Here is a 27,778-nt window from a genome sequence, read left to right as displayed (position 1 = left end):
TATATCTCTATAGACCTGGAGTTATGGACCAGGAGATACAAATCCCTATGGACCTGGAGTTATGGACCTGGAGATACATATCCCTATGGACCTGGAGTTATGGACCTGGAGTTATGGACCTGGAGATACATATCCCTATGGACCTGGAGATACATATTCCTATGGACCTGGAGATACATATCCCTATGGACCAGGAGATACATATCCCTATGGACCTAGAGATACATATCTCTATAGACCTGGAGATACATATTCCTATGGACCTGGAGATACATATCTCTATAGACCTGGAGTTATGGATCTGGAGATACATATCCCTATGGACCTGGAGATACATATCCCTATGGACCTGGAGATACATATCTCTATAGACCTGGAGTTATGGATCTGGAGATACATATCCCTATGGACCTGGAGATACATATCCCTATGGACCTGGAGCTACATATCTCTATAGACCTGGAGTTATGGACCTGGAGACACATATCCCTATGGACCTGGAGATACATATCCCTATGGACCTGGAGCTACATATCCCTATGGACCTGGAGCTACATATCCCTATGGACCTGGAGTTATGGATCTGGAGATACATATCCCTGTGGACCTGGAGTTATGGATCTGGAGATACATATCCCTATGGACCTGGAGATACATATCCCTATGGACCTGGAGAAACATATCCCTATGGACCTGGAGATACATATCTCTATGGACCTGGAGATACATATCTCTATGGACCTGGAGATACATATCCCTATGGACCTGGAGATACATATCCTTATGGACCTGGAGCTACATATCCCTATGGACCTGGAGCTACATATCTCTATGGACCTGGAGATACATATCCCTATGGACCTGGAGTTATGGACTTGGAGATACATATCCCTATGGACCTGGAGATACATATCTCTATGGACCTGGAGATACATATCTCTATGGACCTGGAGATACATATCCCTATGGACCTGGAGATACATATCCCTATGGACCTGGAGCTACATATCCCTATGGACCTGGAGTTATGGATCTGGAGATACATATCCCTATGGACCTGGAGTTATGGACCTGGAGCTACATATCCCTATGGACCTGGAGTTATGGACCTGGAGCTACATATCCCTATGGACCTGGAGTTATGGATCTGGAGATACATATCCCTATGGACCAGGAGTTATGCATCTGGAGATATATATCTCTATAGACCTGGAGTTATGGACCAGGAGATACAAATCCCTATGGACCTGGAGTTATGGACCTGGAGATACATATCCCTATGGACCTGGAGTTATGGACCTGGAGTTATGGACCTGGAGATACATATCCCTATGGACCTGGAGATACATATTCCTATGGACCTGGAGATACATATCCCTATGGACCAGGAGATACATATCCCTATGGACCTAGAGATACATATCTCTATAGACCTGGAGATACATATTCCTATGGACCTGGAGATACATATCTCTATAGACCTGGAGTTATGGATCTGGAGATACATATCCCTATGGACCTGGAGATACATATCCCTATGGACCTGGAGATACATATCTCTATAGACCTGGAGTTATGGATCTGGAGATACATATCCCTATGGACCTGGAGATACATATCCCTATGGACCTGGAGCTACATATCTCTATAGACCTGGAGTTATGGACCTGGAGACACATATCCCTATGGACCTGGAGATACATATCCCTATGGACCTGGAGCTACATATCCCTATGGACCTGGAGCTACATATCCCTATGGACCTGGAGTTATGGATCTGGAGATACATATCCCTGTGGACCTGGAGTTATGGATCTGGAGATACATATCCCTATGGACCTGGAGATACATATCCCTATGGACCTGGAGAAACATATCCCTATGGACCTGGAGATACATATCTCTATGGACCTGGAGATACATATCTCTATGGACCTGGAGATACATATCCCTATGGACCTGGAGATACATATCCTTATGGACCTGGAGCTACATATCCCTATGGACCTGGAGCTACATATCTCTATGGACCTGGAGATACATATCCCTATGGACCTGGAGTTATGGACTTGGAGATACATATCCCTATGGACCTGGAGATACATATCTCTATGGACCTGGAGATACATATCTCTATGGACCTGGAGATACATATCCCTATGGACCTGGAGATACATATCCCTATGGACCTGGAGCTACATATCCCTATGGACCTGGAGTTATGGATCTGGAGATACATATCCCTATGGACCTGGAGTTATGGACCTGGAGCTACATATCCCTATGGACCTGGAGTTATGGACCTGGAGCTACATATCCCTATGGACCTGGAGTTATGGATCTGGAGATACATATCCCTATGGACCTGGAGTTATGGATCTGGAGATACATATCCCTATGGACCTGGAGCTACATATCTCTATGGACCTGGAGATACATATCCCTATGGACCTGGAGTTATGGACCTGGAGATACATATCCCTATGGACCTGGAGATACATATCCCTATGGACCTGGAGATACATATCTCTATGGACCTGGAGATACATATCCCTATGGACCTGGAGTTATGGATCTGGAGATACATATCCCTATGGACCTGGAGATACATATCTCTATAGACCTGGAGTTATGGATCTGGAGATACATATCCCTATGGACCTGGAGATAAATATCTCTATAGACCTGGAGTTATGGACCAGGAGATACAAATCCCTATGGACCTGGAGTTATGGACCTGGAGATACATATCCCTATGGACCTGGAGATACATATCCCTATGGACCTGGAGATACATATCTCTATGGAACTGGAGATATATATTCCTATGGACCTGGAGATACATATCTCTATAGACCTGGAGTTATGGATCTGGAGATACATATCCCTATGGACCTGGAGATACATATCCCTATGGACCTGGAGATACATATCTCTACAGACCTGGAGTTATGGATCTGTAGATACATATCCCTATGGACCTGGAGATACATATACCTATGGACCTGGAGCTACATATCTCTATAGACCTGGAGTTATGGATCTGGAGATACATATCCCTATGGACCTGGAGATACATATCCCTATGGACCTGGAGCTACATATCCCTATGGACCTGGAGTTATGGATCTGGAGATACATATCCCTATGGACCTGGAGCTACATATCCCTATGGACCTGGAGTTATGGATCTGGAGATACATATCCCTATGGACCTGAAGTTATGGACCTGGAGCTACATATCCCTATGGACCTGGAGTTATGGATCTGGAGATACATATCCCTATGGACCTGGAGTTATGGATCTTTAGATACATATCCCTATGGATCTGGAGATACATATCCCTATGGACCTGGAGTTATGGATCTGGAGATACATATCCCTATGGACCTGGAGCTACATATCTCTATGGACCTGGAGATATGGACCTGGAGATACATATCCCTATGGACCTGGAGATACATATCTCTATGGACCTGGAGATACATATCCCTATGGACCTGGAGAAACATATCTATATAGACCTGGAGATACACATCCCTATGTACCAGGAGATACATATCCCTATGGACCTGGAGTTACATATCCCTATGGACCTGGAGATACATATCTCTATGGACCTGGAGATACATATCTCTATAGACCTGGAGATACATATCCCTATGGACCAGGAGATACATATCCCTATGAACATGGAGTTACATATCCCTATGGACCTGGAGATACATATCTCTATTGACCTGGAGATACATATCCCTATGGACCAGGAGATACATATCCCTATGGACCTGGAGATACATATCCCTATGGACCTGGAGATACATATCTATATGGACCTGGAGTTACATATCCCTATTGACCTGGAGTTACATATCTCTATAGACCTGGAGATACAAATATATCAATAGACCTGGAGATACATATCTCTATGGACCTGGAGTTACATATCCCTATGGACCTGGAGATACATATCCCTATGGACCTGGAGTTATGGACCTGGAGATACATATCCCTATGGACCTGGAGTTATGGACCTGGAGATACATATCTCAATGGACATGGAGATATATATCCCTATGGACCTGGAGATACATATCTCTATGGACCAAGAGTTATGGACCTGGAGATACATATCTCTATGGACCTGGAGATACATATATCAATAGACCTGGAGATACATATCCCTATGGACCTGGAGATACATGTCCCTATGGACCTGGAGTTACATATTCCTATGGATCTGGAGTTACATATCTCTATGGACCTGGAGATACATAGCTCTATGGACCTGGAGATACATATCGCTATGGACCTGGAGTTATGGACCTGGAGTTACATATCCCTTTGGACCTGGAGTTACATATCCTTATGGACCTGGAGATACATATCCCTATGGACCTGGAGATACATGTCCCTATGGACCTGGAGATACGTATCCCTATGGACCTGGAGTTACATATCTCTATGGACCTGGAGTTACAGATCTCTATGGACCTGGAGATACATATCTCTGTGGACCTGGAGATACATATCTCTATGGACCTGGAGTTATGGACCTGGTGTTACATATCCCTATGGACCTGGAGATACATATCTCTATGGACCTGGAGTTACATATCCCTATGGACCTGGAGATACATATCTCTATGGACCTGGAGTTACATATCCCTATTGACCTGGAGTTACATATCTCTATGGACCTGGAGATACATATGTCAATAGACCTGGAGATACATATCTCTATGGACCTGGAGTTATGGACCTGGAGTTACATATCCCTATGGACCTGGAGTTACATATCCCTATGGACCTGGAGTTACCTCAGTAATGCTCTTGTTTCTGAATGGAAGCAAGTCCCCTCAACAATGTTCCAACATCTAGTGGAAAGCCTTCCCAGAAGAGTCGAGGCTGTTGTAGCCGCAAGAGGTGGACAAATTCTATATTAATGCAGCTGATTTTGGAATGAGACGTTTCACAGGTATGCGTCAACATTCTTTGGTATTTTACACACACTTATAAACATGCATACATGCGCTCACACACACAGCGGTCTTGCACCTTCCTCCTCCAATGTGTTTTGTTCAGAGAGATTGACATGATCAAGCCGATCTCATCACCAATAGTAATAAACCCAGCCTCAAGTCACTCACTCACTCACACACACACACACACATATATATATATATATATATATACTCATCCACTCAGATGTTGGCCTGGGGACACGAGGAGCTGTCCCACTGTTTATTAGCTCATCAGTTCACTACAGACAGGCTGTCTCCCAAATGGCACCCTAGTCCCTGCAATGCACTACTTTGGACCAGGGCCCTACATAGAGCAATATGTAGGGACTAAGGTGCAATTTGGAATTCAACCCGCATTATGACGTTATGTCATGGCTGCTGTTCAAGCTAATTCATCTTCAGTCTAAGGATGCATCCCAAATCACACACCTATTCTCTCTATAGTACACTACATTGGACCTTGCTCAGGAGAAGAACGAGATGCAGACACAGGAGGTGGATAGTTCCAATCTCTGGTATTTATAGTAACACAGGGGACAGGCATACGGCAGGTTGAGGGCAGGCAGAGGTTCGTAATCCAGTCAGGCAGGTACAGGATAGCCATTAGTCAGGACAGGCTCAGGGTCAGGACAGGCTCGGGGTCAGGACAGGCACGGGGTCAGGACAGGCACGGGGTCAGGACAGGCTCGGGGTCAGGACAGGCTCGGGGTCAGGACAGGCACGGGGTCAGGACAGGCTCGGGGTCAGGACAGGCTTGCCGTCAGGAAAGGCTCGGGGGCAGGACAGGCTCGGGGTCAGGACACGCTCGGGGTCAGGACAGGCTCAGGGTCAGGACAGGCTCGGGGTCAGGACAGGCTCGGGGTCAGGACAGGCTCAGGGTCAGGACAGGCTCAGGGTCAGGACAGGTAGGCCTAGGGTCAGGACAGGCTCAGGGTCAGGACAGGCTCAGGGTCAGGACAGGCTCAGGGTCAGGACAGGCTCAGATTCCGGATCAGGACAGGCTCAGGGTCAGGACAGACAGGCTCAGGGTCAGGACAAGCTCAGGGTCAGGACAGACAGGCTCAGGGTCAGGACAGGCTCAGGGTCAGGACACGCTCAGGGTCAGGACAGATAGGCTCAGGGTCAGGAAAGGCTCAGGGTCAGGGTCAGGACAGAGGCTCAGGGTCAGGACAGGCTCAGGCTCAGGGTCAGGACAAGTAGGCTCAGGGTCAGCACAGGTAGGCTCAGGCTCAGAGTCAGGACAGGCTCAGGGTCAGGACAAGCTCATGGTCAGGACAGACAGGCTCAGGGTCAGGACACGCTCAGGGTCAGGACAGATAGGCTCAGGGTCAGGACAGGCTCAGGGTCAGGGTCAGGACAGACAGGCTCAGGGTCAGGACAGGCTCAGGCTCAGGGTCAGGACAAGTAGGCTCAGGGTCAGGACAGGTAGGCTCAGGCTCAGAGTCAGGACAGGCTTAGGGTCAGGACACAGCATTAATTCCAAAAAGTTTTGGGACACTGTAATTTCCATGGAGAATAAGAGTACCTCCTACCAGCTGCCCACTGCACTGAGACCAGGAAACACTGTCACCACTGATAAATTCACGATAATTGAGAATTTCAACAAGCAGTTCTCTACGGCTGGCCATGCTTTCCACATGGCTACCCCAACCCCGGTCAACAGCTCTGCACCACTTGCAGCAAAAGTTGTCCGGACCTCTGGCAGTTTCTGTGGGGGTGCCACAGGGTTCAATTCTCGGCCGACTCTTTTCTCTTAATACATCAAGGATGTCGTTCTTGCTGCGGGTGATTCTCTGATTCACCTCTACGCAGACGACACCATTCTGTATACATCTGGCCCTTCTTTGGACACTGTGTTAACAAACCTCCAAACGAGCTTCAACGCCATACAACACTCCTTCAACACCCTTCTGTGGTCTCCAACTACTCTTAAATGTTAGTAAAACAAAATGCATTCTTTTCAACCGATCGCTGCCCGCACCCGCCCGCCTAACTTGCATCACTACTATGGTTCTGACTTACAATATGTGGACAACTATAAATACCTAGGTTTCTGGCTAGACTGTAAACTCTCCTTCCAGACTCACATCACACATCTCCAATTCAAAGTTAAATCTAGAATTGGCTTCCTATTTTGCAAAAAAGCATCTTTCACCACCACTACTCACCACTGAAACCTGTGTGATCTCGTTGGCTGGTCCTCGCTACATATTCGTCGCCAAACCCACTGGCTCCAGGTCATCTATAAGTATTTTCTAGGTATAAAGCCCTGCCTTATTTCAGCTCAATGGTCACCATAGCAAACCCACCCGTAGCACGCGCTCCAGCAGGTACAGTCCACTAGTTATCCCCAAAGCCAACACCTCTTTTGGCGGTGCCAATGACTAGAACGAATTGCAAAAATCACTCAAGTTGGAGACTTATTTCTCCCTTTAAGCATCAGCTGTCAGAGCAGCTTACCGATCGCTGCAGCTGTACACAGCCCATCTGTTAATAGCCCATCCAACCAACTACCTCATCCCCATATTGGTTTTGTTTTTCTGCTCTTTTGCACACCAGTATTTCTACTTGCACATCCCCATCTGCACATATATCACTCCAGTGTAAATTGCTAAATTGTAATTACTTCGCCACTATTGGCCAATTTATTGCCTTACCTCCTTACTTCATTTGCACACACTGCATATAGATTTTTCTATTGTGTTATTGACTGTATGTTTGTTTATTCCATGTGTAACTCTGTGTTGTTGTTTGTGTCGCACTGATTTGCTTTATCTTGTTCCAGGTCGCAGTTGCAAATGAGAACTTGTTCTCAACTGGTCTATCTGGTTAAATTAAAGGTGAGATAAATAAATTAAAATAAGACAGACAGACAGACAGACAGACAGACAGACAGACAGACAGACAGACAGACAGACAGACAGACAGACAGACAGACAGAAAACACCCCTTACCAACCTGGAACAAGAAAAAAAACTGGATGTACGCTTCTCTACGGGAGGCTTATACAGGGAGCGCCAATATCCTCTCAGAGAAAACCCTGTTACTAATGACCCCAACCACCCCATTGCCCTCAGCCCATCAGATGGTCGTTCTGAGCCACCACGTAAAGAGCCTTTTTGCTGGCTGTGCAAAAGGCCCCCAGCTCCGGAGTCTTGAAAAATAGGATCAATCGCTCTCCCTCCTGATGTTCCCTTGCAGCGGAAGCGATGGTGAAAGAAGGTAGGTCAGTGTCATTTGTTGTTACACGGTCCAGTCTCTGACTACTCCCCAGCACGGTCCAGTCTCTGCCTACTCCCCAGCACGGTCCAGTCTCTGCCTACTCCCCAGCACGGTCCAGTCTCTGCCTACTCCCCAGCACGGTCCAGTCTCTGACTACTCCCCAGCACGGTCCAGTCTCTGCCTATTCCCCAGCACGGTCCAGTCTCTGCCTACTCCCCAGCACGGTCCAGTCTCTGACTACTCCCCAGCACGGTCCAGTCTCTGCCTACTCCCCAGCACGGTCCAGTCTCTGACTACTCCCCAGCACGGTCCAGTCTCTGCCTATTCCCCAGCACGGTCCAGTCTCTGCCTACTCCCCAGCACGGTCCAGTCTCTGACTACTCCCCAGCAGCTCTCTGAAAGAGCCCGGTACTGCAGCAGTGGCACATTTCCTCTGGCAGAGGTCAGCATATGAGAGAGAGAGAGAGAGAGAGAGAGAGAGAGAGAGAGAGAGAGAGAGAGAGAGGATGTTTAAGCCTTGAGACGTTGATTGTGTATGTGTGCTATTCAGAGGGTGAAAGGGCAAGACAAAAGACAGAGGTGCCAACTACAAGAATAGTAGAGCTAGATTCTGTCCCAGGACAACTCTCACTACGAGGTCTCCACATTAATGCTTCAAAGAGAGATGGGAGGAAGAAGAAGCCTAGTAGACCTTAGACCTGGGAATAGACAATAGTGCAACATCAATATGTTAGTCTGTTGTTACTTTAGTTCTGTGTGTCTTTACCATTCATTATCTGTTACTTTAGTTCTGTAATTCATTAACGAAGCGTGTCGCAGCTGCACACAATTTACCAGTCTGAAAAACTGCCACAGCAATGTTAACATCAATGTTTACAAAAGCGATTTTTTTAAAAATTGTGACCTGTTCAGCCAACTGTCGCGGTTGATAAATTATCGAAAAGATATTTGAAAAACACCTTGAGGATTGATTATAAAACGTTTGCCATGTTTCTGTCGATATTATGGATATAATTTTGAATTTTTGTCTGGGTTCTTGTGACCGCTATTTCCAGTGGATTCCAAGGCATAACGCATCAAACTAACGGAGGTATTTGGATATAAAAATATCTTTATGGAACAAAAGGAACATTTGCTGTCTAACTGGGAGTCTCGTGAGTGAAAACATCCGAAGCTCATCAAAGGTAAATTATTAATTTGATTGCTTTTCTGACTTTCGTGACCAAGCTTCCTGATGCCAAGTGTACATAATGCTATGCTAGGCTATCGATAAACTTACACAAATGCTTGTATTGCTTTCGCTGTAAAGCATAATTTCAAAATCTGAGACGACAGGGTGATTAACAAAAGGCTAAGCTGTGTTTCTCTATATTTCACTTGTGATTTCATGAATATCAATATTTTCTAGTAATATTTTTTGACTGTTGCGCTATGCTATTCAGAGTTGCTGATGACAAATATATACCGGATCCGGGATGGGTAGTTCTAAGAGGTACATTAATGACCATTTCTTCACCCGTGAGAAATCACAGTCATGATGTGTACTCTGTGTTAATAACCCTCCATGTTAAACCTCTTAGGGCTAGGTGTCCCTGGTTAAGGCTTTCTATACTCTGTTAATAACCCTCCATGTTAAATAACCCTCCATGTTAAACCTTCATGTTAAATGACCTCCAAAACACTGCTCTCTCTGTGTCAAAACTCCATAGAGTCTTTATCTGCTTAGGCAGAGCTACAGATACAACCTCCACCTCTTCCATCTCGCAGAGTCCTCGGGGAAGGTGGGTCTATGCCTGATGGCCTGGAGGTGATTGGCTAACATCTCAAAAGCAGGATAGGTTGGGATAGGCCCATGGTGGTGCCAAACATCCACGAGGAGACTGGGTTCCGAGTTGAGATAGGGATGTAGAGGGATGGTAATGTGTCCTGTCATGCTGTGAATTCCAGAGCTCTGCTCTCCCTCTCCTCTCTCCGGGGGACAGCTGTGTCTGTCTGTCTATCTGACCTCTTTCTCTCTCTCCATATTTCACTTCACTTCTCTTGCACCCCTTCACCAGCTGTGAGATTTTGTGCGTCCTTGTCGTTCGGACTCCATCTTCATCTTTTTTATTTTTGATAAACACGAACCAACAGAAACAACACGACCACCACACCAGATACACACCACAACATGCCCACCCCTATCCACCAACGCACAAAAACACACAATAGCCTCCCCTTTCAATACACATGTGCACATCAAATTCCAACATGATCATGTCTGTTGGGAAATGACACACTCCTCAAGATTGTCAATGTAAGTTTTTAAGATTTAAGCAAACAAGTCTTCTTTTTTTTTGTTTCATTTTATAGAACACAGAATCTAATGGAACATAATTACATATTTCAGCTTGTTTGTTTCAGTTTGTTACTGATGGTAAGTCTGATGCTTTCCAGCTATACATTGTTTTATGCAGCAATTAGACCTAAGTGATATTGGTCACCAATATTGTAATTTCCTAACAGACGTAATGGGATGGATATAAATTCCTAGACACAATGATATTGAGTTGGGAAAATCTTGTGCAATACACCGATGCATGTCTTGTATTCAAGATCCTAAATGGCCTGGCCTCCACTCAGTATTTTTGTTAAACAGAAAACCCAAACATATGGCAGCAGATCCACAAGGTCTGCCATGAGAGGTGACTGTATAGTTCCCCTAAGGAAAAGCACCTTTAGTAAATCCGCTTTCTCATTGAGAGCTTCCCATGTCTGGAATACACTGCCATCAGATACACGTAACTGCACCACATACTGTATCAGACTTTAACAAAATGCTTGAAGCTATATGGTCAATCAGATTTGTGATCATAATCCCTAGCTGTGTGTTGCCGCTTTCCATATTGTCTGTTGTCTGTAACTTGTGAGGTGTGGAAACACTGTTGCTTTTATGAATTTTGTCTTGCTGCTCTTTGTTCTATGTTGCTCTGTCTGTATGCTATGTCTTGCTTGTCCTATGTTGCTCACTGCTCAATGATTGTCTATATTGTAATTGTTTTTAATAACCTGCCAAGGGACTGCGGTTGAAAATTAGCCGGCTGGCTAAAACCGGCATTTTTACTGAAACTTTGATTAATGTTGATTAATGTGCACTGTCCCTGTAAAAATAAAATAAAAACTCAATAAACTCAATATGATAGCACAGTTTGTTGCATCTGAAACTGATACACATTTCTGGCAAGAGTGTATGTTTGTGTATAACGTATGTGTAAGGTTGTATGAGCAAATATGAGCATTTGCACATATCTCGGATCAATAGTGACCAACCACCTTGATTTTGTCTAACGTTGCAAAATTTGAAATGTTTTTATTTTATTTTTTACTATTTTTTTTTCATAAAAGCAAAGACACAGAGCTACACAATGATATGCCATACACTATAGTTGAGGAACAAGGGGAGAGTAATTATGCTTTGGAAGTTGATGAACATTTTAGAAAATGGCTAAACAATTAACCATAGTCCCAACTCGTGACATTACTGCCCTGCACGAATCTGCAGGTAGCTAACCAACCAGGTTCAATGTTAGCTAGCTAACAGTAGGCTATAGCTAACCAGGCAAACGGCTCTGAGATACGAATAATAAGATCATACACATAATGTTAGCTAGCTTTAGCTGAAACCAATTTCTATCAAAATTAGAAACATGTAATATTTTAAAATGTAGCTAGCTAGACTATCTTACTTCCTGTCACGGATGCCATGGTTGCCCTTAGTTTGAAGATGTAATCTGGAGACAGGTGTTTAATCAATCTCCTTAGCTATAGCATACTCGAATTCCACTGACTTCAAAACTGTCCTCCAGAAAGTGTAGCGCATATGCACATATGCAGTTTTACAATGCGATACATTTTTTAAAAGCAGTGTTAGACAGCAGTCCACCCTGCATCCCACTGCTGACTTGCCTCTGAAGCTAAGCATGGATGGTCCTGGTCGGTCCCTAGATGGGAGACCAGATGCTGCTGGAAGTGGTGTTGGAGGGTCAGTAGGATGCACTCTTTCCTCAGATGCACTCTTTCCTCAGGTAAAAAAAATATCCCAATGCCCCAGGGCAGTGTTTGGGGACATTGCCCTGTGTAGGGTACCGTCTTTCGGATGGGACGTTAAACGGGTGTCCTGACTCTCTGTGGTCACTAAAGATCTCATGGCACTTATCATAAGAGTAGGGGTGGTAACCCCGGTGTCCTGACTAAATTTCCAATCTGGCCCTCACGGTCACTTAATCATCCCCAGCTTACTTTTGGCTCATTCATCCCCCCTCCTCTCCCCTGTAACTATTCCCCAGGTCGTTGCTGTAAATGAGAATGTGTTCTCGGTTAACTTACCTGGTAAAATAACGGTAAAATAAAAATAAATAATTACTGACCAGCTCAAATAGATAGAAGCGTGCTATATGGCAGACCAATCCAAACTTATCTCTTGGCATGTCCAGCCCACTCATAATCTCAGCCAATCATGGCTAGCGGGAAGGTTGCTGACTTTTTCTGTGGCTCGTAATCTAAAAAAATGAGACTCCAATAATTTTCAATTCAATTTGTATTTGGGGAAATGTACATAAATTCAAAAACTGGAAGAAAGCCACATTACCAGGAACCTCTATTTGGAACAACCCAACAACCTTCAGCATTTAATGACAATGCCGTTAAGTCCTGGTTCCAAAGTGGCATCATGAAATTTTGAGCTCATGTATTATAGTGGTTATTTACTGTCATGCAATCAATTACAAGAAACATGTGGGTTGATCATTGACATTTGCCTGTCCTGACCCTTTACCTGCCCGCCTGACCACTCTGCTTGTCCCTGACCCTGAGTCTGCCTGCCGTCCTGTACCTTTGCCTTTCCCTGGATGTTCGACCCCTGCCTGCCTTGACCTGTTGTTGCCTGACCGGTTGTTACAATAAACATTGTTACTTGGACAGTCTGCATCTGGGTCTTACCTTGATCTTCTTCTCCCCCAGATTGAGACGTGACCCATTTTCTTTAAGACAGCCACTAAATATGCCCATTCCACCCAATCAAACGCTTTTTCAGCATCGAAAGATCCTGCCACTTTTAGAACGTTCAACTTCCTGGTATAATGGATAATCAGCGGGTGATTGGCTGAAGATATCCTATTCCGTATCAACCCTGTTTGATCTAAGTGAATCAACTTTCGTATTATTCTTTCTATTTGAAAAGCCAATACCTTAGCAAATGATTTTATAATCCACATTCAAAGTCGTACTGGGCGGATGCAGATCCTATTATGTATTTTTAAGTAGGTTTATTGTAGCCAAACAGAGTTTGGGGAAGTTATTTGTTTTCTAAAGCTGCTGTGAGTATAGGTAGCGTAGGATTTAGTTATTTGGGACGAAAGTATCTGTAAAATTCCACTGGGGAATTAATCATTACCCAGAGACTTCCCATTTTGTGGATTATTAATGACCTCCAACAGCTCACTGTTTCTATCCATATCCATTTTTCTTTGGTTAAAATTGGTTAAAATTGGTAAATTGGTAAATTGGCTTACTAAGGAAATTATCCATATCTCTCTTTGAACATTTCTTTCCAGATTGATACATTTTGTGATAGTAGTTATGATATCATCTAGGGTTGCAATGCTGTGGATGGTATGATAAACCATACAGTGTTCAGAAAGTATTCAGACCAAATAAATTCATAAAAAATCCTACAATGTGATTTTCTTGATTTTTTTTCTCATTTCGTCTGTCATAGTTGAAGTGTACCTATGATGAAAATTACAGGCCTCTCTCATCTTTTTAAGTGGGAGAACTTGCACAATTGGTGGCTGACTAAATACTTTTTTTGCCCCACTTTATATAAGGTCCCACAGTTGAATGTTAATGTCAGAGCAAAAAGCAAGCCATAAGGTTGAAAGGAATTGTCCGTAGAGCTCCGAGACAGGATTGAGTCTGCTTGCCGAGATAGCATTGCGTCGAGGCACAGATCTGGGGAAGGGTACCAAAACATGTCTGCAGCATCGAAGGTCCTCAAGGACACAGTTGCCTCCATCATTCTTAAATGGAAGAAGTTTGGAAGCACCAAGGCTCTTCCTAGAGCTGGCCGCCCAGTCAAACTAAGCAATCAGGGGAGATGGGCCTTGGTAAGGGAGGTGACAAAGAACCCGATGGTCTCTGACAGAGCTCCAGAGTTCCTCGGTGGAGATGGTAGAACCTTCCGGAAGGACAACCATCTCTGCAGCACTCCACCAATCAGGCCTTTCTGGTACAGTGGCCAGACTAAAGCCACTCTTCAGTAAAAAGGCACATGACAACCCACTTGGAGTTTGCTAAAAAGCACCTAAAGTCTCTCAGACCATGTGATACAAGAGTCTCTGGTCTGATGAAACCAAGATTGAACTCTTTGGCACCATTCCTACTGTGAAGCACGGTGGTGGCATCATCATGCTGTGGGGATGTTTTTCAATGGCAGAGACTAATCAAGATCTAGGATCCAGGTAAAGATGAACGGAGCAAAATACAGAGAGATCTTTGATGAAAACCTACTCCAGAGTACTCAGGACCTCAGACTGGGGGCAAAGGTTCACCTTCCAACAGGACAATGACCATAAGCACACAGCCAAGACAACGCAGGAGTGGCTTCAGGACAAGTCTCTGAATGCCCTTGAGTGGCCCAGCCAGAGCCCGGATGAACCAGATCAAAAATCATTGGAAAAACCTGAAAATAGCTGTGTAGCGATGCTCCACATCAAACCTGACAGAGCTTAAGAGGATCTGCAGAGAAGAATGGGAGAAACTCCCCAAATACAGGTGTGCCAAGCTTGTAGCGTCATACCCAAGAAGGCTAGAGGCTTTAAATCGCTGCCAAAAGGTGCTTCAAAAAAGTACAGAGTAAAGGGTCTGAATACTTATGTAAATGTCATGTTATTTCAGTTTCTATTGTGTGGAAAGTGGGGCGGGGGGGGGAGTGGGAGTGGGAAAAAACGATTTAATCACTTTTAGAATAAGGTCATGGGATCTGAATACTTTCCGTAGGCACTTAGCCTCTTTAAACGATGCCACTTTATATAATGATTTCATACCCTACATTACTCATCTCATATGTATAGACGGTACTCTGTACCATCTACTGCAGCTTGCCTATGCCGTTCGGCCATCACTCATTCATATATTTTTTATATACATATTCGTATTCATTCCTTTACACTTGTGTGTGTATTAGGTAGTTGTTGTGAAATTGTTAGGTTAGATTTCTTGATAGATATTACTGCACGGTCGGAACTAGAAGCACAAGCATTTCGCTACACTCGCATTTAACATCTGCTAACCATGTGTATGTGACAAATACATTTAATTTTGATTTGATATTTACAGTCGGAAACACATCTAACATTTATGAGTTGTGGACGTAAGATTAGTAGGAGTCTATTTCAGTTGGATGTTTATATCTCAACAGTTTCAAGTTCCTTGGTGTCCACCTCACCAGCAAATTATCACGGTCCAAACACACCAAGACAGTCAGAAGAGGGCAAGACAGCACCTTTTCCCCCTCAGCAGACTGAAAAGACTTGTTATGGGTCTCAAGATCCTCAAAAATGTCTACAGCTGCACCATCTGACCGGTTGCATCACCGCCTGGTATGGCAACGGCTCGGCATCCGACCAGTACATCACTGGCCCTAAAAAAAAGGTCAAAGATTCCAGCCACCCCAGTCATAGACTGTTGTCTCTGCAAACGGGGGCGCCAAGTCTAGGACCAAAATGCTTCCACCCAGAATATTTACCCCCCCCCCCCCTCCATTTGTTTTGTACACTTCGCTGTCTATTATATTATATATTATTATATATTATATTATATATATTATATTAGCGTAGTCACTTCACCTACATGTACAAATGACAAATGACAAATCAGTATTAGTAAATCAGTAACTTTGTGCCAGGTTTCCTTTTAACATTATATAACGTCAATTTGGGTTAGTAATTTCTGTATACTTAAAAGGGACTTTAAGATAAATGATACTCCTCTGGATCTTCAGGAGAACAGAAAAAAAATCATTTGAAAGCCACGACTAAGTCACGCCTCCAGTCTCTTGATCGTAGCTCAATAACCCAACTGGCTATTAACTAGTGACTATACTGTCAAATACACAACGTCTGTTCTTTCCACTACTTACCTATTTATTTTATTTTATTATACTATTTATTTATTTGCGCTATGATGTTTTTGAACCCGGCATGTTTTAGAGTGTGGCTATAGCCTACCAATGAAAGGGTTTGTCATTGAGGCTACATAGCCAATAGTCATTAAAACATTATTCATTTAGACAGATGGCCTGAGTGGTGCTGGGGATTGTCTTTTCAATAGGCATTAACAACAAATACTTTTCTCTTTAGTGTCTCTGATGTGGTGGGGTGTAATAGTCTATTGTTTTCCTCATTTCAGTAGCCTGAACAGTTCAATAATCTATCACACATGTCTGCTGAGAGGCTGTCCTGTGGTTTATAAACATAGTTCATTACAATTTCTCCTTGTCCAGGAATTGCTGATTTCAATGTGATGTCTTTTTCTTCCGTTCGACCCGTAGTTGTGTCGGGTCAAAAGAGAACAGGATTTGTTTTCACCGCTGTTGTTTTTTTCATAATGGGGTCAAATTCTCTTTCATGTAGAAGTCTCTGCTCATGTCAGCGTTGAATTGATCCGGTGGCCAGTCGTCAACTATAGTTAAACCTTTGTCATGATGTGCGTAGATTGATTAAGGGGGAGTCGGAAAATTTGTTGTTCGGGTCTGTGGGACACATTTACAATGTTTACTGAAAGAATAATGACACAATTCATTATTTTTTCAATCTGAGATTCATTGGCCTGTGAAGAACATGTAAAATAACACATTTTAATTGAGTGCACACTGTGCCCCCCCCTACACATTAATATTATATATGTGGTGTTCTGGTCTGGACCCCCCTACACATTAATATTATATATGTGGTGTTCTGGTCTGGACCCCCCTACACATTAATATTATATATGTGGTGTTCTGGTCTGGACCCCCCTACACATTAATATTATATATGTGGTGTTCTGGTCTGGACCCCCCTACACATTAATATTATATATGTGGTGTTCTGGTCTGGAACCCCTACACATTAATATTATATATGTGGTGTTCTGGTCTGGACCCCCCTACACATTAATATTATATATGTGGTGTTCTGGTCTGGAACCCCTACACATTAATATTATATAGGTGGTGTTCTGGTCTGGACCCCTACACATTAATGTTATATAGGTGGTGTTCTGGTCTGGACCCCCTACACATTAATATTATATAGGTGGTGTTCTGGTCTGGACCCCCTACACATTAATATTATATAGGTGGTGTTCTGGTCTGGACCCCCTACACATTAATATTATATAGGTGGTGTTCTGGTCTGGACCCCCTACACATTAATATTATATAGGTGGTGTTCTGGTCTGGACCCCCTACACATTAATATTATATATGTGGTGTTCTGGTCTGGACCCCCTACACATTAATATTATATAGGTGGTGTTCTGGTCCACTGGACCCCCTACACATTAATATTATATATGTGGTGTTCTGGTCTGGACCCCCCTACACATTTACATTATATATGTGGTGTTCTGGTCTGGACCCCCCTACACATTTATATTATATATGTGGTGTTCTGGTCTGGACCCCCCTACACATTTATATTATATATGTGGTGTTCTGGTCTGGACCCCCCTACACATTTATATTACATATGTGGTGTTCTGGTCCACTGGACCCCCCTACACATTTATATTATATATGTGGTGTTCTGGTCTGGACCCCCCTACACATTTATATTATATATGTGGTGTTCTGGTCTGGACCCCCCTACACATTTATATTATATATGTGGTGTTCTGGTTTGGACCCCCTATACATTAATATAATATATGTGGTGTTCTGGTCTGGACCCCCCTGCACATTTATATTATATATGTGGTGTTCTGGTCCACTGGACCCCCTACACATTTATATTATATATGTGGTGTTCTGGTCTGGACCCCCCTACACATTTATATTACATATGTGGTGTTCTGGTCTGGACCCCCTACACATTAATATTATATAGGTGGTGTTCTGGTCTGGACCCCCCTACACATTATATTACATATGTGGTGTTCTGGTCCACTGGACCCCCTATACATTTATATTATATATGTGGTGTTCTGGTCTGGACCCCCTATACATTTATATTATATATGTGGTGTTCTGGTCTGGACCCCCCTATACATTTATATTATATATGTGGTGTTCTGGTCTGGACCCCCTATACATTTATATTTTATATGTGGTGTTCTGGTCCACTGGACCCCCTACACATTTATATTACATATGTGGTGTTCTGGTCTGGACCCCCTATACATTTATATTATATATGTGGTGTTCTGGTCCACTGGACCCCCTACACATTTATATTACATATGTGGTGTTATTGTCTGGAACCCCTATACATTTATATTATATATGTGGTGTTCTGGTCCACTGGACCCCCTACACATTTATATTACATATGTGGTGTTCTGGTCTGGACCCCCCTATACATTTATATTACATATGTGGTGTTCTGGTCCACTGCACCCCCCTATACATTTATATTATATATGTGGTGTTCTGGTCTGGACCCCCTATACATTTATATTATATATGTGGTGTTCTGGTCCACTGGACCCCCTATACATTTATATTATATATGTGGTGTTCTTGTCCACTGGACCCCCTATACATTTATATTATATATGTGGTGTTCTGGTCTGGACCCCCTATACATTTATATTATATATGTGGTGTTCTGGTCTGGACCCCCCTATACATTTATATTATATATGTGGTGTTCTGGTCTGGACCCCCTATACATTTATATTATATATGTGGTGTTCTGGTCCACTGGACCCCCTATACATTTATATTATATATGTGGTGTTCTTGTCTGGACCCCCTATACATGTATATTATATATGTGGTGTTCTGGTCCACTGGACCCCCTATACATTTATATTATATATGTGGTGTTCTTGTCTGGACCCCCTATACATGTATATTATATATGTGGTGTTCTGGTCTGGACCCCCTATACATTTATATTATATATGTGGTGTTCTGGTCCACTGCACCCCCCTATACATTTATATTATATATGTGGTGTTCTGGTCTGGACCCCCCTACACATTTATATTATATATGTGGTGTTCTGGTCCACTGGACGCCCTACACATTTATATTATATATGTGGTGTTCTGGTCTGGACCCCCTATACATTTATATTATATATGTGGTGTTCTGGTCCACTGGACCCCCTACACATTTATATTACATATGTGGTGTTCTGGTCTGGACCCCCCTACACATTTATATTACATATGTGGTGTTCTGGTCTGGACCCCGCTATACATTTATATTATATATGTGTTGTTCTGGTCTGGACCCCCCTACACATTTATATTACATATGTGGTGTTCTGGTCTGGACCCCCTACACATTTATATTATATATGTGGTTTTCTGGTCTGGACCCCCCTATACATTTATATTACATATGTGGTGTTCTGGTCGTCTGCACCCCCCTACACATTTATATTATATGTGTGGTGTTCTGGTCTGGACCCCCCTACACATTTATATTATATATGTGGTGTTCTGGTCTGGACCCCCCTACACATTTATATTACATATGTGGTGTTCTGGTCGTCTGCACCCCCCTATACATTTATATTATATATGTGGTGTTCTGGTCTGGACCCCCTACACATTAATATTATATATGTGGTGTTCTGGTCTGGACCCCCTACACATTAATATTATATAGGTGGTGTTCTGGTCCACTGGACCCCCTACACATTTATATTATATATGTGGTGTTCTGGTCTGGACCCCCTACACATTTATATTATATATGTGGTTTTCTGGTCTGGACCCCCCTATACATTTATATTACATATGTGGTGTTCTGGTCGTCTGCACCCCCCTATACATTTATATTATATGTGTGGTGTTCTGGTCTGGACCCCCCTACACATTTATATTATATATGTGGTGTTCTGGTCTGGACCCCCCTACACATTTATATTACATATGTGGTGTTCTGGTCGTCTGCACCCCCCTATACATTTATATTATATATGTGGTGTTCTGGTCTGGACCCCCTACACATTAATATTATATATGTGGTGTTCTGGTCTGGACCCCCTACACATTAATATTATATAGGTGGTGTTCTGGTCCACTGGACCCCCTACACATTAATATTATATATGTGGTGTTCTGGTCTGGACCCCCCTATACATTTATATTATATATGTGGTGTTCTGGTCTGGACCCCCTACACATTTATATTATATATGTGGTTTTCTGGTCTGGACCCCCCTATACATTTATATTACATATGTGGTGTTCTGGTCGTCTGCACCCCCCTATACATTTATATTATATATGTGGTGTTCTGGTCTGGACCCCCTACACATTAATATTATATATGTGGTGTTCTGGTCTGGACCCCCTACACATTAATATTATATAGGTGGTGTTCTGGTCCACTGGACCCCCTACACATTAATATTATATATGTGGTGTTCTGGTCTGGACCCCCCTACACATTTACATTATATATGTGGTGTTCTGATCTGGACCCCCCTACACATTTATATTATATATGTGGTGTTCTGGTCTGGACCCCCCTACACATTTATATTACATATGTGGTGTTCTGGTCTGGACCCCCCTACACATTTATATTACATATGTGGTGTTCTGGTCTGGACCCCCTACACATTTATATTATATATGTGGTGTTCTGGTCTGGACCCCCCTACACATTTATATTATATATGTGGTGTTCTGGTCTGGACCCCATATACATTTATATTATATATGTGGTGTTCTGGTCTGGACCCCCCTACACATTAATATTATATATGTGGTGTTCTGGTCTGGACCCCCCTATACATTTATATTATATATGTGGTGTTCTGGTCCACTGGACCCCCTATACATTTATATTACATATGTGGTGTTCTGGTCCACTGGACCCCCTACACATTTATATTACATATGTGGTGTTCTGGTCCACTGCACCCCCCTGCACATTTATATTATATGTGTGGTGTTCTGGTCCACTGGACCCCCTACACATTTATATTACATATGTGTGGTGTTCTGGTCCACTGGACCCCCTACACATTTATATTACATATGTGGTGTTCTGGTCTGGACCCCCTATACATTTATATTATATATGTGGTGTTCTGGTCTGGACCCCCTACACATTTATATTATATATGTTGTGTTCTGGTCTGGACCCCCCTATACATTTATATTATATATGTGGTGTTCTGGTCCACTGGACCCCCTACACATTTATATTATATATGTGGTGTTCTGGTCTGGACCCCCTATACATTTATATTATATATGTGGTGTTCTGGTCTGGACCCCCCTATACATTTATATTATATATGTGGTGTTCTGGTCTGGACCCCCCTATACATTTATATTACATATGTGGTGTTCTGGTCCACTGGACCCCCTACACATTTATATGACATATGTGGTGTTCTGGTCTGGACCCCCTATACATTTATATTATATATGTGGTGTTCTGGTCTGGACCCCCTATACATTTATATTATATATGTGGTGTTCTGGTCTGGACCCCCTATACATTTATATTATATATGTGGTGTTCTGGTCTGGACCCCCTATACATTTATATTATATATGTGGTGTTCTGGTCCACTGGACCCCCTATACATTTATATTATATATGTGGTGTTCTGGTCTGGACCCCCCTATACATTTATATTATATATGTGGTGTTCTGGTCTGGACCCCCCTACACATTTATATTATATATGTGGTGTTCTGGTCTGGACCCCCCTACACATTTATATTACATATGTGGTGTTCTGGTCTGGACCCCCCTACACATTTATATTATATATGTGGTGTTCTGGTCTGGACCCCCTATACATTTATATTATATATGTGGTGTTCTGGTCCACTGGACCCCCTATACATTTATATTATATATGTGGTGTTCTGGTCTGGACCCCCCTATACATTTATATTATATATGTGGTGTTCTGGTCTGGACCCCCCTACACATTTATATTATATATGTGGTGTTCTGGTCTGGACCCCCCTACACATTTATATTACATATGTGGTGTTCTGGTCTGGACCCCCCTACACATTTATATTATATATGTGGTGTTCTGGTCCACTGGACCCCCTGCACATTTATATTATATGTGTGGTGTTCTGGTCCACTGGACCCCCTACACATTTATATTATATATGTGGTGTTCTGGTCTGGACCCCCCTATACATTTATATTACATATGTGGTGTTCTGGTCCACTGGACCCCCTACACATTTATATTACATATGAGGTGTTCTGGTCTGGACCCCCCTATACATTTATATTATATATGTGGTGTTCTGGTCTGGACCCCCTACACATTCATATTATATATGTGGTGTTCTGGTCTGGACCCCCTACACATTTATATTATATATGTGGTGTTCTGGTCCACTGCACCCCCCTATACATTAATATTATATATGTGGTGTTCTGGTCTGGACCCCCCTATACATTTATATTACATATGTGGTGTTCTGGTCTGGACCCCCCTATACATTTATATTACATATGTGGTGTTCTGGTCCACTGGACCCCCTATACATTTATATTACATATGTGGTGTTCTGGTCTGGACCCCCCTACACATTTATATTATATATGTGGTGTTCTGGTCTGGACCCCCCTACACATTAATATTATATATGTGGTGTTCTGGTCTGGACCCCCTATACATTTATATTACATATGTGGTGTTCTGGTCTGGACCCCCTATACATTTATATTATATATGTGGTTTTCTGGTCTGGACCCCCCTACACATTTATATTACATATGTGGTGTTCTGGTCCACTGCACCCCCCTATACATTTATATTATATATGTGTTGTTTTCTGGTCTGGACCCCCTATACATTTATATTATATATGTGGTGTTCTGGTCTGGACCCCCCTATACATTTATATTATATATGTGGTGTTCTGGTCTGGACCCCCCTATACATTTATATTATATATGTGGTGTTCTGGTCCACTGCACCCCCCTATACATTTATATTATATATGTGGTGTTCTGGTCTGGACCCCCCTATACATTTATATTATATATGTGGTGTTCTGGTCCACTGCACCCCCCTATACATTTATATTATATATGTGGTGTTCTGGTCTGGACCCCCTATACATTTATATTATATATGTGGTGTTCTGGTCTGGACCCCCCTATACATTAATATTATATATGTGGTGTTCTGGTCCACTGGACCCCCTACACATTTATATTACATATGTGGTGTTCTGGTCTGGACCCCCTATACATTTATATTATATATGTGTTGTTTTCTGGTCTGGATCCCCTACACATTTATATTATATATGTGGTGTTCTGGTCTGGACCCCCTATACATTTATATTATATATGTGTTGTTTTCTGGTCTGGACCCCCCTACACATTTATATTATATATGTGTTGTTTTCTGGTCTGGATCCCCTACACATTTATATTATATATGTGGTGTTCTGGTCTGGACCCCCTATACATTTATATTATATATGTGGTGTTCTGGTCCACTGGACCCCCTATACATTTATATTATATATGTGGTGTTCTGGTCTGGACCCCCCTATACATTTATATTATATATGTGGTGTTCTGGTCTGGACCCCCTATACATTTATATTATATATGTGGTGTTCTGGTCCACTGGACCCCCTACACATTTATATTACATATGTGGTGTTCTGGTCTGGACCCCCCTATACATTTATATTATATATGTGGTGTTCTGGTCCACTGCACCCCCCTATACATTTATATTATATATGTGGTGTTCTGGTCTGGACCCCCTATACATTTATATTATATATGTGGTGTTCTGGTCCACTGCACCCCCCTACACATTATATTACATATGTGGTGTTCTGGTCTGGACCCCCTATACATTTATATTATATATGTGGTGTTCTGGTCCACTGCACCCCCCTATACATTTATATTATATATGTTGTGTTCTGGTCTGGACCCCCCTATACATTTATATTATATATGTGGTGTTCTGGTCTGGACCCCCCTACACATTTATATTATATATGTGGTGTTCTGGTCTGGACCCCCCTACACATTTATATTATATATGTGGTGTTCTGGTCCACTGGACCCCCTATACATTTATATTATATATGTGGTGTTCTGGTCTGGACCCCCTATACATTTATATTATATATGTGGTGTTCTGGTCCACTGGACCCCCTATACATTTATATTATATATGTGGTGTTCTGGTCTGGACCCCCTATACATTTATATTACATATGTGGTGTTCTGGTCCACTGGACCCCCTACACATTTATATTATATATGTGGTGTTCTGGTCCACTGGACCCCCCTACACATTTATATTATATATGTGGTGTTCTGGTCTGGACCCCCCTATACATTTATATTATATATGTGGTGTTCTGGTCTGGACCCCCCTACACATTTATATTACATATGTGGTGTTCTGGTCTGGACCCCCTACACATTTATATTATATATGTTGTGTTCTGGTCTGGACCCCCTATACATTTATATTATATATGTGGTGTTCTGGTCTGGACCCCCCTACACATTTATATTATATATGTGGTGTTCTGGTCTGGACCCCCTATACATTTATATTATATATGTGGTGTTCTGGTCCACTGGACCCCCTACACATTTATATTACATATGTGGTGTTATTGTCTGGAACCCCTATACATTTATATTATATATGTGGTGTTCTGGTCCACTGGACCCCCTACACATTTATATTACATATGTGGTGTTCTGGTCTGGACCCCCCTATACATTTATATTATATATGTGGTGTTCTGGTCTGGACCCCCCTATACATTTATATTATATATGTGGTATGTAGCTTCTGGGACTAAATTACATAATTTGAGTCAAATGGAGGTGTACCTGTGGATGTATTTCAAGACCTACCTTCAAACTCAATGAATCTTTGCTTGACATGATGGGAAAATCAAAAGGTATCAGCCAAGACCTCAGAAAAAAAATTGGAGACCACAAGTCTGGGTCAGCAATTTCCAAACGCCTGAAGGTACCACATTCATCTGTACAAACAATAGTATGCAAGTATAAACGCCATGGGACCACGCAGTTGTCATACCACTCAGGAAGGAGACCCGTTCTGTCTCTAGAGATGAATGTACTGTGGTGTTAAAAGTGCAAATCAATCCCAGAACAACAGCAAAGGACCTTGTGAAGATGCTGGAGGAAACAGGTACAAAAGTATCTATATCCACAGTAAAAAAAAGTCCTATATCGACATGTCCTGAAAGGCCGCTCATCAAGGAAGCAGCCACTGCTCCAAAACCACCACAAAAAAGCCAGACTACAGTTTGCAACTGCACATGGGGACAAAGATCGTACTTTTTTTCCCCAAAAAAATGAAACAAAAATAGAACTGTTTGGCCATAATGACCATCGTTATGTTTGGAGGAAAAAGGGGTAGGCTTGCAAGACGAAGACACCATCCCAACCGTGAAGCAAGGGGGTGGCAGCATCATGTTGTGGGGGTGCTTTGCTGCACGATGGACTGGTGCACTTCGCAACATAGATGGCATCATAAGGGAGGGACATTTTGTGGATATATTGAAGCAAGATCTCAAGACATCAGTCAGGAAGTTAAAGTTTAGTCGCAAATGGGTCTTCCAAATGAACAATGATCCCAAGCATACTTCCAAAGTTGTGGCAAAATGGCTTAAGGACAACAAAGTCAAGGTGTTGGAGTGGCAATCACAAAGCCCTGACCTCAATCCTATAGAAAATTTGTGGGCAGAACTGAAAAAGCATGTGTGAGCAAGGAGGCCTACAAACCTGACTCAGTTACACCAGCTCTGTCAGAACTAATGGACCAAAATTCCCCCAACGTATTGTGCGAAGCTTGTGGAAGGCTACCTGAAATGTTTGACCCAAGTTAAACAATTTAAAGGCAATGTTACCAAATACTAATTGAGTGTATGTAAACTTCTGACCCACTGGGAATGTGATGAAAGAAATAAAAGCTGAAATAAATCATTCTCTCTTCTATTATTCTGACACTTCACATTCTTAAAATAGAGTGGTGATCCTAACTGACTTAAGATAGGGAATTTTTACTAGGATTAAATGTCAGGAATTGTGAAAAACAGAGTTTAAATGTATTTGGCTAAGGTGTATGTAATGTAAACTTCTGACTTCAACTGTAGGTATAAACTGTATTCTTTGCTATTCTATTGTATCTTAGTCACTTAATGTTTACATATCTTGCATCACTCATCTCATATGTATATACTATATTCTGTACCTTAGTCCGTTCTGCTCTGACATCGCTCGTCCATATGTATATATATAGTCTTAATTCATTGCTACTTAGATTTTGTGTGTTTTGTGTATATGTTGTGTAGTTTGGTATTAAATATTACTTGTTAGATATTGCTGTACTGTTGGAGCTAGAAGCATTTCGCTACACCAGCAATAACATCTGCTAATCACGTGTATGTGACCAATAACATCTGCTAATCACGTGTATGTGACCAATAACATCTGCTAATCACGTGTATGTGACCAATAACATCTGCTAATCACGTGTATGTGACCAATAACATCTGCTAATCACGTGTATGTGACCAATAACATCTGCTAATCACGTGTATGTGACCAATAACATCTGCTAATCACGTGTATGTGACCAATAACATCTGCTAATCACGTGTATGTGACCAATAACATCTGCTAATCACGTGTATGTGACCAATAACATCTGCTAATCACGTGTATGTGACCAATAACATCTGCTAATCACGTGTATGTGACCAATAACATCTGCTAATCACGTGTATGTGACCAATAAACTTGCACTGAAATGCAGTGCATTATACCGCTGCTTCACTCGGGAGCCCAAGTTAATGTCCTGGGGCTCTGTGGGGTTTGTTTGTGTGTTTGTGAACAGAGCCCCAGGACCAGCTTGCTTAGGGGACTCTTCTCCAGGTTCATCTCTCTGTAGGTGATGGCTTTGCTATGGACGTTTTGGGAATTACTTCCTTTTAGGTGGTTGTAAAATTTAACGGCTCATTTCTGGGTTTTGATAACTAGCGGAAATCGGACTAACTCTGCTCTGCATGCATTATTTGTTGTTTTACATTGTTGTACACAGAGGATATTTATTGTAGAATTCTGCATGTAGATTCTCAATTTGGTGTTTGTCCCATCTTGTGAATTCTTGGTTGGTGAGTGGAACCCAGACCTCACAACCATAAAGGACAATGGGTTCTGAATGAAGTATTTTTAGCCAGATCCTAATTAGAAATAATTAAAATAAAATATTAAAATTAAACTAATTAGATAGAAGCCCCTTCGTGCCTTGTCTCTCAGTTC

The sequence above is a fragment of the Oncorhynchus mykiss genome, chromosome 30 (genome assembly GCF_057628025.1).
Source record: "Oncorhynchus mykiss isolate SJ-2025 chromosome 30, ASM5762802v1, whole genome shotgun sequence".
NCBI lineage: Eukaryota > Metazoa > Chordata > Actinopteri > Salmoniformes > Salmonidae > Oncorhynchus > Oncorhynchus mykiss.
This window is presented reverse-complemented; position numbering follows the sequence as displayed.